The sequence below is a fragment of the Heteronotia binoei genome, chromosome 8 (genome assembly GCF_032191835.1).
Source record: "Heteronotia binoei isolate CCM8104 ecotype False Entrance Well chromosome 8, APGP_CSIRO_Hbin_v1, whole genome shotgun sequence".
Taxonomy (NCBI): domain Eukaryota; kingdom Metazoa; phylum Chordata; class Lepidosauria; order Squamata; family Gekkonidae; genus Heteronotia; species Heteronotia binoei.
Genome location: NC_083230.1, coordinates 24,042,434 through 24,057,245, shown reverse-complemented (window position 1 = coordinate 24,057,245; position 14,812 = coordinate 24,042,434).

Genomic DNA, 14,812 nt, shown 5'->3' with positions numbered 1-14,812 from the left:
TATGTGATGCAGAGTGTTGGACTGGATGGGCCACTGGCCTGATCCAACAGGGCTTCTCTTATGTTCTTATGTGACGCAGAGTGTTGGACTGGATGGGCCACTGGCCTGATCCAACAGGGCTTCTCTTATGTTCTTATGTGACGCAGAGTGTTGGACTGGATGGGCCACTGGCCTGATCCAACAGGGCTTCTCTTATGTTCTTATGTGACGCAGAGTGTTGGACTGGATGGGCCACTGGCCTGATCCAACAGGGCTTCTCTTATGTTGTTATGTGATGCAGAGTGTTGGACTGGATGGGCCACTGGCCTGATCCAACAGGGCTTCTCTTATGTTGTTATGTGACGCAGAGTGTTGGACTGGATGGGCCACTGGCCTGATCCAACAGGGCTTCTCTTATGTTGTTATGTGATGCAGAGTGTTGGACTGGATGGGCCACTGGCCTGATCCAACAGGGCTTCTCTTATGTTGTTATGTGATGCAGAGTGTTGGACTGGATGGGCCACTGGCCTGATCCAACAGGGCTTCTCTTATGTTATTATGTGACGCAGAGTGTTGGACTGGAGGGGCCACTGGCCTGATCCAACAGGGCTTCTCTTATGTGACAATACTGACTTTGGTGGACCCAAGCACTGATTCAGTGTAAGGGAGCTTTGTGTTTGTGTCTTCTAGTGCAATTTTGTTCTCAGATCCTGTATTTACTTCATCAGTATATGGGATAAGGCACTTTCTCAACTGTGCTGCATAATGCAGCCTATTTATTTTGTCCTGTTGGCTCTGTTGGCTCTATCTGCGCCACCTTCATCACTTTGAGGCTTATGGCGGCAGGGCTCGGGGGAAGCGAGCTAGACTGCTGTTCTTTTGAGGGGTTATAGAGTGTTTCGAGCCCGTCCCTGTGGCATCGGTCCCATCATTGTGGGGCCCAGGGGGCCGGCGCAGCGGCACGCTGAAGCAGCCTGTCGGTCACTTCCAGGTTCCTGTCCTGCATCTTGACCGGTGTTATTAGTGACAGGCTGCTTCGGCGTGCCGCTGCGCCGGCCCCCTTGGTCCCACAACGATGGGACCGATGCCACAGGGACGGGCTCGAAACACTCTATAACCCCTCAAAAGAACAGCAGTCTAGCTCGCTTCCCCCGAGCCCTGCCGCCATAAGCCTCAAGGGGGCTCATTTTGCGGCATCTCCCGGCGGGAGGGTGGCACCCGCACGGGACACATATCAAATGAAAGAGGGGGCGCAGGGCTATCAGAAACAGTCAGCGGAGGGAGTCGGGAGACCACCCCACTGGGGGATCCACACCCCGAAAGTGATGAAGGTGGCGCAGATAGAGCCAACAGAGCCAACAGGACAAAATAAATAGGCTGCATTATGCAGCACAGTTGAGAAAGTGCCTTATCCCATATACTGATGAAGTATATACAGGATTTGAGAACAAAATTGTTTCCGGCGGTGATATTTGGGGGATTTTTGGGGACGTCACAGGAAGTGCTGTGAAGTCACTTCCTGTTTCCGGCAGGTGACGCGGGGGAAATGATGTCACAGGAAGTGATGCCACTTCCTGTTTCCGGTGGTGGCATGACATCACCGGAAGTGACGTCACCGGAAGTGACGTCACTTCCTGTTTCCGGCGGCGCGCGCGCGAAGCACCCCCCCCCCCCCCAGTGTCCCTGGCTGGCCTTCAGACATTATGGTCACCCTATTACCTGGTAGAAAAGTAACAGCTAACCCTTCATCTCTTTGAGATGAGTCCTCCCGAACCAGAGACATTTCATCTCCTGTCGGCTTTCCCCCAAGATTTAGTTTAAAAACTGCTCTGCCACCTTTTTGATTTTAAGCGTCAGCAGCCTGGTTCCATCTGGGGACAAGTGGAGACCGTCTCTTTTGTATAGCTCCCGCTTGTTCCAGAAAGCATCCCAGTGCCTAACAAACTTAAACCCTTCCTCCCTACACCATCGTCTCATCCATACATTGAGTCTTCTAATTTGTGCCTGTCTCTCCAGCCCTGCACGTGGAACAGGTAGCACTTCTGAGAAGGCTACCTTGGAGGTCCTGGCCTTAAGTCTCCCGCCTAGCAGCCTAAATTTTTCCTCCAGGACCTCACGACTGCATTTCTTCACATCGTTGATGCCAACATGCACCATGACCACTGGGTCCTCCCCAGCACTGTCTATTGGCCTATCTACTACACGCATAATGTCCGCTACCTTTGCACTAGGCAGGCAAGTCACCATATGGTCAGTACGCGGTTTTGCCACCCTGCTGTCTACTTTCCTAAGGATTGAATCACCAACCCCCTCTCTCCCTGCTCAGGGATGGTTCCTTGGCATGAAAGGATACCCGCTCACCAACTGAAAAAGAGGTCCCTTCTGAGGGCGCATTCCCCTTATCCTCAGCACGGTGCCCTGTTCCCTCTCGACCCTTATGCTCCCTGGCAGCAATGGGGCTGCCACGTTCAGAGTGGGGCTCATCTAATACGTCCCTGAGAGTCTTTTCCAAGTGCCTAACTGACTGTCTCTGCTTCTCCAGGTCAGTCACCTCGGCCTCAAGGGTACGAACTCGTTCCCTGAGGACCAGGAGCTCCTTGCATCGAGCACACACCCAAGACTTCTGTCCTGTGGGCAGATAGTCATACATGTGACACTCCGTGCAAAACACTGGAAAGCGCCCAACCCCCTGCTGGCATTCTACCTTCATGATAGCTTTTTTTCAAATATACAGTTCCCTTTTAAATCCTGTTTGTTTATGTGGCTCTCCTTTTGGAGGGTCAACTTACCTTATTGGAAGCCCAAGGAATCTGGCAGCTTAATAATGCAAAGAGGGTGGGGAACACAGCCACTCCTAATCATTCAGCAACAATGACCTTCAGTCAGCTTCAGCCCACTCAAAACAAACAGACAGCAGTTCTGCAGCAACCACAAACTCGGAATTCTCAGCAGTCACACAAACTCAGAAATTCTCAGCAACTTCCCCAGCTGCTTAGAAAGCCAAACCTCGCCCTTATATCACTTATTCTCTGCTCTCTCTCAGAGCTCTCTGAAATTACTTGAATTTGGACACCCTTTAAACAGCTGTTTTGTTCTAATGGAATGCATGCACAACAACCAGCAACCGTATCTTTTAATACCAGCTACCAATACCATATTTTATAATATCTCAATGTTTAATTCGTTGTTTAATTTTTAAAAGCAGCATAAGATGTTTTCTTCAGGGCTCTGTAATTACTTGATTTGGACACCGCTTAAACAGATCTTTTGTTGTGAGACGAAACACATACACAAACAAAAACCAGCAACCATATTTTTAATGTCAGCTTCCAAAAGCCTGAGGCAGCAAAAAATAAGACAGCATAATCAATATTTTCTATATTTCATATTTTTATCCCACTCTTCTCCAAGAAGCTAAAAGCAGAACACATGGTTCTTTTGTGTCCATGTTCTCCTCACAAGAATTAGGTGAGGTAGGTTAAGGCTAAGAGAATGGCAAAGAAACAGAGAGACAGAAGCAGAGAGAGAGAGAGAGAGAGATTGGCCCAAGGTCACCCAGTGAGCTTCATGGAAGTGTGAGAGTCTAAATCTCAGCCTCCCAGATCCTAGTCAGCAGCTCTAACCAGTACACGCTATTTCTCTCTGGTATCACTTGAGGAGGGAAAAGACCCATAGACATTTTTGATACTGAATCATGGAAGTAGAAGGGATTACAAGTGACCAAATGCTGCAAATAATGAAAGTGCACACACAATCAAAAGCAAAACAAGCAACCACCTTGGCAGCTTTTTAAAATGGGCAGGCCATCTGGCTTATTTAGCAGGGAACATACCAGTTCTAGCTGTGTTCTGCTTAGAGTAAGTGGAAACTCTTGACTTTTGGGGGATGCCAGATGTCTTGTCAATCAGCCAAACATTTTTAATAACAGGGCTGGCAAAAAAAAAAAAAAGAGGATAAATGCTTGAATTAGGACACAGCTCACTGCACAAGCAGTTCAGCTGAGGTCTTCCATCTCCAGCTGAATATTATTTCTTGACTGCTCCATATATTTGACCATGTATTTGTGGTCCTTATGCAGTTTGCAACCAGCCATATGATAAATGTTAGTGTCAGGAACACAAAGAGGAAAGCAGAGCCTTCAAATAGCAGTGCACCTAATAGCATATGCATATATTATAAAGCTCCTTACACATTTGCCAAGTGAAATTTTCTTCTAGCGGTGACTTGACTAGTAAAATCCCAGTGTTAAAGGGGGTAAAACAAGGTTGTGTGCTGGCCCCACATCTTTTTAATTTATTTTTAACTGACCTGGCACAATTTTTGACCCCTATCAATGGTCATCCGCCTAAACTTGCAGGCCGAGCGGTCCCCTTATTACTTTATGCCGATGACACTACCATCCTCTCTTGTACAAGAGTGGGCCTGCAAAGGTATTTGAACGCCTTTTATGACTACTGTAATTGTAATTCACTTACTATCAATTATACCAAATCTAAAGTAGTTGTCTTTTCAAATTGCTGGGGCCCACAGAGATGGTTTATTGGCAATTCAACAATCGAGCAAACAAAAATTTTTAAATACTTGGGGATCACTTTTAACCACAAGTTAAGCTGGGTTTCACATCGTAACAACACCATCAACTTGGCTAAGTGTTCAGCTGCTCAAATTAAACAGTTTTTCTTTGCAAGGGGCAACCAATTAGTTCCAGCAGCTATTAAAGTATTCAAAGCCAAAACGCTTGCCCAAATCCTCTATGGTATCCCTATATGGATCTCAGCTTTTACCAGGAAAGTGGAGGGCATTCAAGCCTCATTCTTTAGACAAATTCTTGGTTTGCCAAAATGCGTGTCCTACTTTGCTCTCTGCTCTGAAGTGGGTCAGTCTTTGGTGGAGACAAAAGCCTGGATTGCAGTGTTTAAATTCTGGCTCAAAATTCATTTTAGAACAGATCCCAACAGCCTTCTTGATTGTATGAAAAGAGACCCATATATTTCGTCCTGGACAGCAGTGCTTCTGTCTAAACTCAATCAATTGGGGTTAGAGGTAGATGATTTTTCTACCTCTGAAGAGTCATATATCTTCAGATGTATTAAACTGAGACTGTGGGAATTGGAGGAAACGAAATTACGGCCAACTCTCCCTTATACTTGCTCTCCAGCTTCCTTAGGTCTTTATGCTTTTTGTGGCAAAATGCCCAATTATCTATCAGACCTAACCACTCCAAGTCATCGCAGGGCATTTATGTTGGCCAGACTAAACGCGTTTCCCTCCAAAGTTTTACAAGGGAGATATCAGCGAGTCCCTTTAGCCGACAGACTTTGCTCCTGTGGAGCGAATACCCCTGACTCAATCCAGCATATATTGCTTGATTGTTCTTTTTACCATAACCTCCGTAAAGATTTATTTGGCAAGCTTTCTTTTTCTCCAGATTTGTCTATTCTGCCACCCTGTTATTATTTATTGAGTGATACTGAGGGGGTGGTTAGTGAGGCTGTGGCAAAATTTCTGGCTGACATCCTTAAATTTAATTCTGACCATGTTTGAATGTATCTGTAAGCTCGGTTTTATTTTGATTTTATCTCCAATGTTTAAATTTTTATATTCTGTGTATTTTTATCTGAATCTATTATGCCATTAAAGGTTTGGTATGGTATGACTGGTGCCTTTATTGCAAGAAGAAGATTCTTTGGCAACCTGACACCTGTGGGATCAATCTGCCTTAAGGAAGAACATCCATCTAGCACATTTCCATCCAAAGTGTTTAAGTGGCATACATGGTTCTTCCTTCCCCCCATGTTATCTTCACAACAACCTTATGAAGGAGATTGGGCTCAAAAAGTGACTTTTATTTATATTTGTGATGGAATAAGTCTGCTTTGGCTTGCAAACTCTGCTCTGCCCACCGCTCCTTGGTGTTGCCAACACCTGGGGGGCTTTACTGCTTCCATCCATTAGGGTACTCATTGTCACCACCTGCTCATTTTAGGAATTTTCCACTGGGAGGAACAGGACTCCCAGTTTCCCTTCCTAGTTCTGAGGACTGACCTCAGTGTCTCATGCTGCTCAGCAATTGTTACCATAGGGAGCAAATACAACTTTGGGGGTCCGCTGAAGAAATAGCCATGTACACACCGACTGCTTTGCTATCAAGTCAGGCCCTCTCTTGCACTACCGCGTCCAAGATGGTAGAGGAATCTAGGTGGTACAGAGACTGGGAACCAACCTCCAAAGGGTGGGGGAAGCTTTATTGAAAAGAAAAGATTAACACGCATTGTCAAGCACAGCACTAGATCAAGAAACAGGTTTCAAAAGAAAATTGTTCATAAACGCAATCCTTTCCCCCTTTTCTAGATATATCCTAACTGATGTTAAATTAGGGCAGGCACTAATGATCTGAAAAAGTTACAAGGTTTCTATCGATGCCCCATTACCTGGGAGACCACATGGTCAGCAAAAGGTGGCTGCCGCAACTGACCATTGCTCAGAAGCCTATTCTTTTTGAAGAATCAAGAGACCCTTCCTCCTTGGAACAATGACTTTTATCAAACCTGAGTCTTCACCCCCTTTACGTCAATCCCTTCTGCCCAGGTCTCAAGTGCAACCTGGGAACCCTTTTGAAAGGCATTCTGGGAAATCTCCAGGAACTGCCTGGAGACTCCCTGGCACCATATTCTTTAGGTAGATTTCCTACCAGGACTATTAGCATATGCGGAGGGGGGGGGGGTTGTAGAAAAGGCCCAGCAGGAACTCATTTTAATATTGGATTGGTTTGAATAGCATTGGTGTGTGTAGCACTGGTCTATATAGTCCAACATTTGTAGTGGAATACAGCACTACATGAAAGGCTTCTCTTACAGCCAAGAGGGAAACTAATAGTTAACAATCCAGCAACACACACAGGCTTCTCATTGCTGATCTTTCAGGTGATTACTTCTAGGCATTTGTTCTGTACTTTGGCCGTTTTCTGGTAGTTATTATTTGTTAATGTTGGTGCTCTCCAGTTTTCACCAGACATTAATCAGTCCTTAGTAATGTGTCATGTTCAACCTGCTTTGTCAGAAGTGCCTGGGCTATATCTCTGCTTGGCCTGAGGCCAGGTACTCAAAGTTTTATGGAAGAGCCACATGATGCCATCTAGTTCTGGTTCTAAACACACTCAGCCTTGTAGGATGGCTGCAGCTACCTCCACCACTCTTACGGCTTGTATCAGGCTCTGCTACTTTGCCAGCGAGAACTGTTTCCTTGTTTTCTTTTTCACTTGCTCTCAATGTACGAAGAAGCACTCTTGGCATTTTTGTTGCTCTTTGCAGAGAACAACAACAAAGAGATATCTGATTTCTCTGTTATGCAGAGTATTTCTTGGAGGTCTGATGAGTGGCCATTTCTGATTCTTGGATGCTTGTCATGTCTACAGGGTGGTTTTGCCTTTGTCAGTGTGCTGACTCCCACTGATGCATCTTTGACTGTTGGCTCTTTTGTCCTTAATAATATTCCTCTGCCGGTGATTTCACTTTCTACCTCTTGGTATTTGCAAATCAATTGTGCTTGTATGAGGCATTCTGCTGGGTACAGTTCCCAGGCAACTATCCTTTCGAGGCACAGTAGGAACTTGTGGGTTGCTTTTTGATAGTTTCAGCATTGTTGCAGCTACTCTTTGCTCTTGCGTTGGCATTCCCTGATGGAGCTCTCCCGTTGTTCCCAGCATTGTTCTTCTGCTGCCCTCCGTAAAGTTTTCTGGATAGAAGCCATATGTGCAACCCTGGGCAGGTTCCTGGGGAGGTAGCATAAACATGCTCTAGATAAATAAATAAACCACAAGTGTGTCTGACATTTCATACTTCTCCTGCTCTGATGGTTGAAACCTCCACGATGGCCTTCCCCATCACTGACTTACATGATAGCATGGCCCAACTGAGGCATGATGAACCGTTTGTAATGGATCAGTGGCCCCGTATTAAACTAAGCGGACATGACTGGAGTGAAGGTTCATGTTATACTTCTCTCTGTTCTTCTCCTAGTGTTGCTCTCACCAGCCAGGCCTGCAGCTATGACATTTCAAGGGGGAGCACTGGGGCAAGTGATGGCGGCCATGGAGCCCAAAATGATGACTCAAAATGATGCCACAACAACTTTTCACAACAGGCTCATCACAACACTCCTGCTTTGGACAAAGGTGCCCCAAACACAAACTCACAACTGGTTGTAGCCTTCCCCCCCCACCGTGGCCAGTTGTAATCTTTCCATTTACAGTTCAAGAGCCAGATTCAAGTCCAGCAGCACCTTACCAAGTCCTTTGGAAACTCCCCGCTCTGGGACTTTCTTCCCATCCAAGGGGGGGCACACGACTTTCCAGTGGAACGCAGAGGTTGTAAGAGGTACCAGCTTGGAAGAGGAGGGATCCCTTCACCTGTGTAGCTCCCAGCTGGAGGAGCCAGGAAGAGGGGGGCACTTCAAGAGCCCCTCCACTGCATTTTCAAATCACCTTTCTTGCATCACTGTCTGAATGGTCTCAAATGCTCCCTCCTCCTTGGCAAAAGACTTATCCCCTGGGGTGAGGGGAGGACAAGAGAGAGCTGTGGCCAGGCAGGAAGCCCAGGCTCTGGGCCCCCACCCATCTGCCTGCTCCTCCCAGCTCACCTGCTGCTGTGCTGGTTTCCCTTTGGAGTGGGCGAACGAGGGAGTGCCACCTTGGTCTGGTGAGTGGGGTTGATGTCAAGTCAGTGTGGAGGAAAGGCTGGGGTGGCAGCCTGCTATGAGGAGGTGATAGCTCTTTTCTCCAGGGGAGGGAGGCAGAAGTTGATCTTGAGAGTGAACAATGGACCCTCCTTGTGCTGAGGCAGTCTGCCTCTGGATGCTAGTTGCTGGGGAGGAAAGATATTCCAGGGCTGGTTGGAGATGCAGGGGAAGTTGGGGTGGTAAGTGGTGGGGCTGGGGTCCTGGCCTCGGTGCCTCAATGGTGGGGCTAGGACCCTGTGGGTCCCACTGTGGCTACAGGCCAGTCCCCAGTTGCACTAGAGCTGTTATGCGTTCCTTGCCTTCCATTTCTCCTTCTGGTGTTTCTTGGTGTAGTAAGGGAAAAAGCAGAGCTCATTTAAGAGTTGTAATACCATATTGATTAATAGAGCTTCTCTACAATGTGTTGTAAGAATTTTTCATGTACTTTGACTTGTGCTTTTTGTTGAATGTTGCTTGCTGTTGTATTTCCCATTTCTTTACCTGGTATAATTACATCCACCATCTGTTAAAGTCTCCAAAACTCTATACATGCCTATACCTCGTCAGATGTTCAGCCACGCTTTGCTAGGGTTGCTGCCTGTTTGCCATTTCTGTAGGTCCATACTCAGCTAACAATCTGCATGGATTCTTTGGATGCTGTCCTTTTGCTACTTATTTTTGTTTGCCACTCCCTGTTGCACCCTCAACTTGCTGTTGTCTCTTGAAATGGAAGTCCAATTCAACTTATTGGCCTGACTTGATTGCTTCATATTGTTTGATACCACTAGAATGGTCATTTCTGCCATCCCTTCTATCAATTGAGACCACCAGGAAGCCCCTCCTTATCTACAGTCTTAGAGCTTCTTGTTGATAATGTCATGTGAGCAAGTATGTTTCTTGCAGCATGATTAATTCTGCTCCAATCTTGTTCACCTTGAGCAGAATCTCTTTCTTGAGGTGCCAGTTCCTGAGTCTTCTGGCGTTCTATATTGCCAATGTCAAACCGTCAGGCCATGTTTCATTGAAGTTATTGATACACTGGGATTATGTTTCTTTTACGCTTACTAACCCCATTGCTGAATAAAATACTATGCCACTAATACTGTACCCTGCAAGAGAAAGCAGAGGGGTGGGAATGGAAGGTGCCAAAACTTCAAAGGCCAGTACAGGCATTTGAAGTGCAGAGCGCCAAGCTCGCCTCTCTGGCGCCTCCTGAGCAAAGCAAGGACATCACCAGGGGGGAGAGTGCATCCATCACCGGTAGCAGATAAGCGGGCATGTGAAAGTATTGCTTGCAGGGACAACAGTAGTTTTATTATGAGAAATAGTTTAAAGCCCTTGTCTTTGAAGTGTATTCATAAATGCCAATGGCACAGGCCATCTGTTATCAGTTTCAATGAATCCATGTAGAGAGTAACATTGTTGTAATCAATAAATGAAACTTAGTTTTGAACAAAGACGAGTCTGATCATTTTGAAACTTCAATGAACCCTTTGCTGACACAAAGTGTCCGTAATTTTCTGTTTATATTTTTTCATTATTTTTTCTCTTTTGTCACTATGTCTTTTCTGGCTGGGTTTTTTTTTTTGTCCAGCTGTCCTTTTTTTAGGACTGTAGTGCTGTCTCTGCTTTTTCTGTAGGTTGCTGTAATGTCTGTTGTATTTCTGGGCCTGAATCTAGATGCTATGTCCACATTTTATACCATTGCACTCTGAGTACTTTGTGTTGTCTTTGGCATTGCAGTTTTGTTTCCTATTATGTATTACTCTTTTAACTGATGTCTACTACTTTTTTCCTATCCTCCTCCTCACTCACCTCTCTTTTTGTTGTGGTCATTGTTCTGCTTTCTTTTGCTGAAGGATGTGCCTGTGTTTCCATAGTTTTGTCTTTCATTGCCATGTAATATATGGTTGTGGTGGCAGTAGCTACAGCAGTAATAGTACTGGAAAGGCTTTCCTTTTTTGCTGACTCTGTCCTGTGTTGTGATGTACTTATTAGTTCTCTTGCCACTTGGTCACTAGCTCAATTGTTCCATTGTCTTCTCTGTTTCCATGGCTTTGCTGTCCTTTTTCTGCTTCCTCCCCCTCTCTTTCTCGCATTCCTTCTCTGCATTGATCCCTATGAATAACTTCTACCAAGTTGAATCCAGCGTCTCACTGCAATGGATCCAATGTCTCCCACTGGAGAAAGTGGAGGAAGCCTTTCTACACTAGATGAAGATTTTCCCCACTTAAGAAAGATTTAGCAGAAGTCATTCAGTCATCATGTGAAATGTATGGACATTGGGTTGGATCCAACCACTCCCTTTCTATCAAGCTGTATTCCGTACCTCCATTCCACTAAAAACCACGTATATGAGCCCAGTTCTACTACATCTATATATCTGCAGACATAGGAATTATTGTTTTTTATTATTTTAGTCAGTGAATGCATCTATGTGAAAATGTGTTGTGTTAATTGCTAACACTTTGACCTAGCTCATAAAATTGGAGCAAAAATTGTATTGTAAAACAGAAATACATTATTGCCCATGCAGAGTTCTCAGCTTTCTGAGTTTTTGAAAGTAAGTATCTACTGCTTTCCTTGCAGAGACATAAGAGGAAAGGCAAACCTAGGGTCTAGAGACTTACGGTTTTAAAATGAAAGCTGGAAATTCAGAGAAGCTGCTACATCTATTGTTATGATGGTATGTTGATATAACAGCTTTCTAGTGCTGATTTTTTTTAAAAAAAATGTAAAATCCCTACTGGCCTGAGATTGGGGTGGGGGTAAACCACTGCTGGGGGATTGGGGAAGAGAAACTGAAGGGAAATCTACTATGTGGAAGCACTGTTGCAGTTACACTTTATCTGCAGCTGCAACAACAATGGGGGAAACACAACAGCCTGTCCCCATGTAAAAGACACCATTGGATCCAACCCTATGTTTTTACTTTTCACATGATGTTCTTAGCAAACATAGTCTTGTTACCCCTGGCACCCAACACAACAAGATTCTCTGTATAGATATCCAGATGCCCAAATATTAGGCTGAATATAGAATTATTTATAAAAAGCTCATTTAGATGTTTATTTTTGCTGCCATGGGAATTATTCTCATATTTCTTTTGCTCCACGAGGGAATGACCTCCCTAACAGACCTGTGACATTCCAGTTTTGAGAACTCCAATATTTTGAGTTAGACCAATGTATATGGTTGCCAGTTCTGGATTCTGAAATTCCAGGAGTTTCTGGTTGTGGAGCCTGGGCAGGGTAAAGTTTGGGGAGGGAAGAGACTCCAGTGAGGTATAATGCCATAAGAATGCAGATTCTGAAACAACCTTTTTCTCCAGAGGAACGGATCCGTTTTACCTGAAGATCAGTCATAATTCTGACATCTATAATACGATCACGGAATTATCTAAACGGGCAGAACCAGCGCCAAACAATTTTATTGCTGCCAGATATATTTAATGTAATTTGAATTATGTATTTTAACTTAATTAACTGGTTTTTATGTTTAATTTCTTTTTAATTGTTAAATTTAAAGTTTTATCTATTTATGTAAATTGTGTGAAATGTTGTTAGCCGCCCTGAGCCGCATAGACGGGGAGGGCGGGATATAAATAAAATTTATTATTATTATTATTATTATTATTATTATTATTATTATTATTATTATTATTATTATTATTATTATTATTATTATTATTATTATTATTATTATTATTATTATTATTATTATTATTATTATTATTAATTCTGGGAGATCTCCAGCCACCACCTAGCAGCTGACAAACCTGTATATTAGCTGATTTTTTTTTTTTTTTTACACAGAAGCACTCACTGGCAAAATAATTAAAATAATAATTTCCATCTCTGCAGAAATGTAGAAATGCTGGAAGCGGCCCCCACACATGTGGATGTAAATCTGAAGAGATCAACATGCATCTAATTGAACTTGTCTGGATAACTATTTTAAGAGGAACGTTCTGAGCTTTGGAATATTCCAAACCACATATCAAAACTCTTCTGCAGCACTAGGACATTTACAATGAAGTCTTAAACAGTTACTTCAGCCTAAGCTAATTGATTTCAGTGGGCTTAGAGTGGTGTAATTCTGCACTGCATTGCAACTGTCAGTGTCTCAAAGCAGAGACAATGATAAAGTTTTTTAAAAAATGTATTTCTTTCCGTAACATAAATTAAACGTATTTGTGATTCATGGCCTCCAGCAGTTTGTAAAGTTCTGTACATTGCGGAATATGTAGATGCAAACATGCATAAAGTGGTGTTGTCATTTGTACACAGTATGATACTTAAATGAGAAATGCAAGTTAGAAAGACCGGGATGCTGAGTTTGTATTGTGCCTCCAAGCTAACACTCTTCTGAGAGGATAATCAGCCTCTAAGTGCCACCTTACCAAACTTTAATACAGAACCAAGTAGAATTCAAAAGCATTAACGAAAGGAAGGAAGAAAATGCTATTGATGCTATTTTAACTATGTTGTTTAAATGGATCAGTCACTGTGATGATTCAGTGTGTTGAGTTTCTGTATATCCATGCATCCAGGATGGACAAACATGAGAGAAGATAATAGTAATGCAGAAAAAGGAATTTAACCAGTTTGTCTAGTCAGAGTGCAGCTGGCTTGAGGGAAGCTGTCCTCACAAAAACTCCTGTCGAGGTAGTAAAGTCACAGGTACCCTGCTCTGTATTGTATCTAGCCATACTTTTTGTTTCTTATTTTACTCTCTTAACTCTTGTGTTTCTTCATTCAATACAAATCTCCAGCCTTGCAAACCTGTGGGTCCTTTGGGTGTTTTGAAAATACTAAATGGACATCATCATAAAATGGCTGTCATGGGTGGCCAGCCTTAAAAATGATGCCATGGGGTTGGGTGTCAATCTCAAAAGGCTAGGAGGTTCCAAGTCAAGTTGATACCTAGGATACTCTAAAGGCTGTGCTTCCTGAGGATCTTCTGAAGTACCTCCTGCTCCACTGGAATACAGGGAAACCAAAACTGGATCTTTGCTTTCAAGAAAAGATGTTTTGGGTAAGAAAAAAGTGCACTAAAGGAAATGGCTTCAGCAGCAGCCATTGTGCCTATGGGCACCACATTCAGGATCACTGCCCTAGAAGTTCAGTTGGCAGCACTTTATTGGCATTTTGTGCCAGGTGAAAACACTCATATTTTTCCAGGCTTTGAACTGAGTTTTATTCCACCTTTTAGTGGAATACTTTAATATCTTTAATTTGGATACTGACTGTTGTGTTGTTTTATGCTGTAAGTCCCCTTGCTCAGTTTTTGGAGAAGTGGAATATAAATTTATTTGTGATTACAATACAACTACCTACCGGCCTCCGAGGCTTGCTGCTGAGGGCTGGCAGCTAATTTGCTCCCATGGTGGGAGAGAGAGCAAGGCATATCAGTGATGAGATGCTGGCACATCTCATTGTTGGGCAGGGACATGGTTTGCCCTTTAAGACCTGGCCCCACCCACCACACTTCACACTGCTTACTGAGTTCAGCCCAACTTCCCACCCTTTTTCAGTGCAGGCTCAAGCTGGTCACCTATTGGGACCAGGTAGGAATGTTTTGCTTCCTCCATTATTGGCCATTGGGAGGGAGTATTTTCACCTACCTTTTAGGGATTGCAGTGGATTTGGAAACTGGCTATGGTGGGCCAGGATGTTAATTAGGTTAGTCACTTAGAAGGTTAGTGTAGTAAGGAAGTGGAAATGGCAAACACTTAGGCACTTCCTGTTGGAAATATGGGGTCCACCAGAGATGGCCTTCAGGCCTTGTGGCTCAGGGCAGGGAATGGTGGATCTTACTTTGGAGTTCCTTGGTTTGGCTTATCCCAGCAGGCTGGGCAGCTTCTGGGGTGGTAGGTCAGGGGCACTACTAATTTGCCAGGCTGTTGATTGAAAGCCAAAAGATTGGCTCAGGATTAGGGCAAGTGTCTTGCCCTATATTGGGCCAGGAAGTTGTAAAGGGATGACATCTGCCCTGCTTTTCCACACTTGCAGCCATCCCCTTTCTGTTTCAGTTATACACTAAATAGTTAATAAAATGGCCCTTGTTGATTCCATATACTGTGTCCATCTCTTTATTCCTATTGTGGGGGCAGTAG